This window comes from Penaeus chinensis, chromosome 11 (assembly GCF_019202785.1).
Source record: "Penaeus chinensis breed Huanghai No. 1 chromosome 11, ASM1920278v2, whole genome shotgun sequence".
Lineage (NCBI taxonomy): Eukaryota > Metazoa > Arthropoda > Malacostraca > Decapoda > Penaeidae > Penaeus > Penaeus chinensis.
The window spans coordinates 40714832-40719831 of record NC_061829.1 but is presented as its reverse complement, the minus strand read 5'-3'; positions in this window follow the sequence as shown (position 1 = coordinate 40719831).

Genomic DNA, 5000 nt, shown 5'->3' with positions numbered 1-5000 from the left:
TCCCCCATTCCTCCATTCCTTCATTTGTCTTTCTCCTTTCTTCCATCCCTCAATCTATTCTTCCCCTTCCATTCCTCCATTCGTTCCTCCTCCCCCATTCCTCCATTCCATCCTTTATTCTCCCTTTTCTTCCTCCTCCCATTCCTTTCCACGTACGTAACTCCTGAAATTCCTCCTTTGTTGCGTCATTCCTCATTCGCACTTTATTTTACACGTCTAGGTCTTCGCTTTAATATTCTCTTCCTTCCTTCTGTGTAATCTCTATTGTCTTATTGTTCTCTCTTCTCTGTTTTACATATATATTTTTTATTTTTATTTAATCATCTTCTTCTTTTTTTTTAGGTTTTATTGTATTGTTTGTATTTTTATCGTGTTTCTTTTCTTGTAATGTGTATTTTTCTCTATTTTTTTCTGTGTTTATTCTCGTTTTTTTTTTATGTATCCTTCGCTTCTCATTCTGTTTTACCTTCATATTCATTCTTATCTTTATTACCCTCTCTATTTCTTCTCCATCTTTGCTTTTTCCTCTTTATCCTGATGTTTAGCCAGTGTTATCATCCGTTTATATAACCTTTCTTTCGTTTTTAATCTGTCTTTTTCCTTCCTTTTATTCCTCTCTCCCTCTCTCTTCCTTTATTCCTCTTTCACTCTCTCTTCCTTCATTCCTATCTGCCTCTCTTCATCTTTATTCCTCTCTCCCTCTCCCCCTTCATTCCTCTCTCTCCTTCTCTCCATCATTATTCCTCTCTCCCTCTCCCCCTTCATTCATCTCTCTCCCTCTCTCTCTCTCCTTCTCTCCATCTTTATTCCTCTCTTCCGCTCCCCCTTTTATTCCTTTATCTCCCCACCCTTCATTCCTCGCTTTCTCTCCTTCTTTATTCCTTCCCCCTCTCCCTACTCTATTCCTCCCTCCCTCTCCCCCTCTCTCCATCACTATTCCTCCTTTTCTCTCCCCCTCTGTTCTTCCTCCCCTCTCCCCCTTTTATTCCTCTCTCTCTCTCCCTTTTATTCCTCTCCCTCTCCCTCTTCCCCTCTATCCCTCTCTCTCCCATCTCCCCCTTATATTCCTTTCCCTCCCACCCTTTATTCCTCTCTTCCTCCCTCCCTCTTTATTCCTCTCTCTCCCATCCCCCTCTTTTATCCCTCCCATCTCTCTCCCACTTTCCCGCAAACCTGTTCTCACGTCGTCTGTCTGTCTACGTCACTCTCCTTGTTTACTTAATCTCGACCTCAAAATCCCCTTAAGGTTGAGCCCGAGGGGGAGGTGGGGGGGGGGAAGGTGGAGATCAGCTGATTCGGTGAATTTCAAAGAGAAGGACATTAGTCATCAACTCGCTTTGGAATGCTTGGGGAAAATAATGTTAATGGAAAGGAATTGTGGAAGAGACAGGATACGGAAGGTCATTGATATGCTTGAGAGTTCGTGAATGTACGCTTGTAGGAGTATACGCACACGGAGAATGTACGTGTAAACTTGTGTGTGTGTGTGTGTGTGTGTGTGTGTGTGTGTGTGTGTGTGTGTGTGTGTGTGTGTGAGACCAAAAAAAAAAAAAAAACATCCACACACACACACACACACACACACACACACACACGAGTATAAACCGTTGCCTCCCACACCCACACGCCCATCAATGAAAGCCAAGCCAAGCCAAGTCAAGCCAAGCCAAGCCAAGTCAAGCCAAGTCAAACCAAACCAAGCCAATCGTTAGGAGACATCTCCCGAGGGCGACCAGCAGCTCCTCCAACACAGCCTGGGGGAGAAGGCGCTCGTCCTTCAATCATAGAGGAATGGAGAGCCGCAGGGAAGCCACATGGCCAGGGCGGCTCGACAACACGGATTCAGTGGCCAGGGCGGCTGCGTCAGAAGTGGAACGCCGGGAGAGGGGGGGGGAGAGGGAGAGAGAGGGAGAGAGAGGGGGAGAGAGGGGGGGAGGGGGAGAGAGGGAGAGAGAGGGGGAGAGAGAGAGCGAGAGGGAGAGAGGGAGAGAGAGAAGGAGAGAGAGAGAGAGAGAGAGAGAGAGAGAGAGAGAGAGAGAGAGAGAGAGAGAGAGAGAGAGAGAGAGAGAGAGAGAGAGAGAGAGAGAGAGAAGGAGAGAGAGAGAGAGGGAGAGAGACAGGGAGAGAAACAGGGAGAGAAACAGGGAGAGAGAGGGAACAAGAACAGAACAAGACAACTGATTGATGAGCAAAAATTCAAGTAAGTTTATATGCCTGAGTGTGCTTCAGGTGAAAGGAGCTGCATGTCAGTCTACCGTGCATGACGCTTGCTTGAAAGAAAAAAAAAAAAGAGAGAAAAAAAAAAAGAAAAAAAAAGAAAGAGAGAAAAAAGTGCATGTAATGTTTACCTGTGCATGATAGCTACTGAAGGAGCTTACGTACACGTCTTAGGAAAATACACAGAAGAAACTGGATTTGCATATTTTTTATACTTAAAGGATAATGAACAGTGAGGAAATGGCAATGCTCATATTTAGAGATACGTATGTGGATGGTTCTTTAGGAAAATAAAGAGATCATGTGTGAGGTATCCTGGTATTTTATGTATCCTGGGTATTTTATCTATTATGTATCCTGGTAATTTTATGTATGGTGTAGACTGGTATTTTATGTATGATGTATCCTGACATTTTAGTTTCTTGTATTCTTATGTATTCTTCTCTTTTCTCTCTTTCCTTGTTTGTTCCTTTCCCTGCTTCCCCTCCTTCTCTCTTCCTTCTTCCCCTTCGTCTCAACCTTTCACCCTCTTTCTTTCCATATCAGTCCTCTATCTCTCTCTTCTTCTTCTTCCTCTCCTTTTCCCTCTCCCCTCTTTTCACCTTCTTTCGTCTCCCCTTCTCCCTCTCCTTTCCCCCCACGCCACCCCTCCCTCTCCATCCCCCCATGTCCTCCCTCTCCCTCCTCCCCCCCATCATATCCACTCCCTTCCCTCTTTCCCCTCTATGCCACCTCTCTCTCCCTCCCTCCCTCCCTCCGTCCCTCCCTCCCTCCCTCTTTCCCTCCCTCCCTCATCCTTCCCCTATCCCACTTTTTCTTCCTTCCTCCCTTTCCCCCATTCCCTATCCTTATTTCTTCCTTCCCTCCCTCATTCCCTACCCTCGTTCCTTCCTTCCTTTCTTCCCTTCTACCACTCCCTATCCTCCTTCCTTCCTTCCCTCCCCCATTCCCTATCCTCCTCCCAGCCCCCACCCCCACCCCCTCTCCCTTACCCCGCTCAACCCAGAACACAGACTCACCCACGCCATAACTGTATCGCCCTTTTTTTTGTTTTGTTTTTTTTTTTGTTTTTTGAGAGCCATAACTTCAGCCTACGACGGAGTGTGTGTTTACGTCGTGTCTGTTGTGATCCGGAGATGGGTCTTCGGAGTTTCATCTTCCTCTGTGTGTGTGTGTGTGGGGGGGGGGGGGGGGCTGGCGGATGGGTTTATTGTATTTGTGTGTGAATGGGGGGGCGTGCGTCTCTCTCTCTCTCTCTCTCTCTCTCTCTCTCTCTCTCTCTCTCTCTCTCTCTCTCTCTCTCTCTCTCTCTCTCTCTCTCTTCATACATGTACCTTCATACGTATGTAATAGCAGAAAGAGAGAGAAAGGGAAAACAAAGGCCAACAGAGACTTCCAAGCGGCGGGTTTATTCATGGAAACTCCGACATTCCTAAGTCCCAAACTCATGACGTCATTATATGCTGGACGCGTGATGTCATTAAAGTTCGTGACGTCATATGGCGGTGATTTTTGACAATGCCTAAAATACGTGAAGTCATATAACCGGAATGAGGATGTCCTTTGAGATACGTAACTAAAATAAAATGATAAAACGATATGAGAGATAAATAAGAAAATATAAAGAAAATTAAATAAGATAAAATCAGAAGTGACTCAGTTTGTATTATATCTATGCAAGGATCCAGGAAGGTCACGCGAGGTCATGAACTGATAACAGATATCAAGTCAAAAGCTTTATGTTTCAAATCGCATTTAGAAGTGAAATAAACAGTGCAAATCCCTTCAGAGAGAGAGAAAAAAAAAATTAATATAATATTATCTTAAAAAACGAAAACAAAAATATATAATTAGGTCGTTTCTGCAGTTTTTCACTTTTTGGTTTTGAGAAAATTTAAAACATTTATAGAAAAAAAATATGAAGATGACTGCAATAATTATAGTAGTAATGATAACGATCATGCTGATAATAGCGATAACAATAATAATAAAAATAACAGCAAAAATATTACTACTGCTATGAATAATGATGATAATAATAATAAAAATAACAATAATGATAATAACAACAACAACAACAACAATAATAATAAGTGATAAAAATAATGATAATAATGATGATAACACCAACAACAAACACAACAATAATGATGATGATGATGATGATGATGATGATGATGATGATGATGATGATGATGATGATGATGATGATGATGATGATGATGATGATGATGATGATGATGATGATGATGAATAATAATAATAGTAATAATAATAATAATAATGATAATAATAATAATAATAATAATAATAATAATAATAATAATAATAATAATAATACCATCAACAATAATAACTACAACAAAGAAAATAACTACGGTAGCAGACAATGATAACAGCAACCACAATAGCAATAAATCATCATAAAAACTACGCGAACAAACTGCTTAACTGTAAAATCTGAGAATGGGAGAACGGGAAATAAAGATTGGAGGAACTGAAGCAAACGATGATAAATGTGTGTGAAAGACCTTGCGAAGACGGAGCAAGGAAGAGGAGCAACAGGCGAGAAGTGAAAGGCAGAGACAGAGAACGTGACACCATGAATGCCAAACGAGTTGATGTGTGAATTCGTGAAGGGTGGTAGTGGTGGTGGTGGGGGGGTAGGGGAAGGAGAGGGAGAGGGAGAGAGAGGGAGAGAGAGAGGGAGAGAGAGAGAGAGAGAGAGAGAGAGAGAGAGGGAGGGAGAGGGAGAGGGAGAGAGAGAGGGAAAGAGAGAGAGA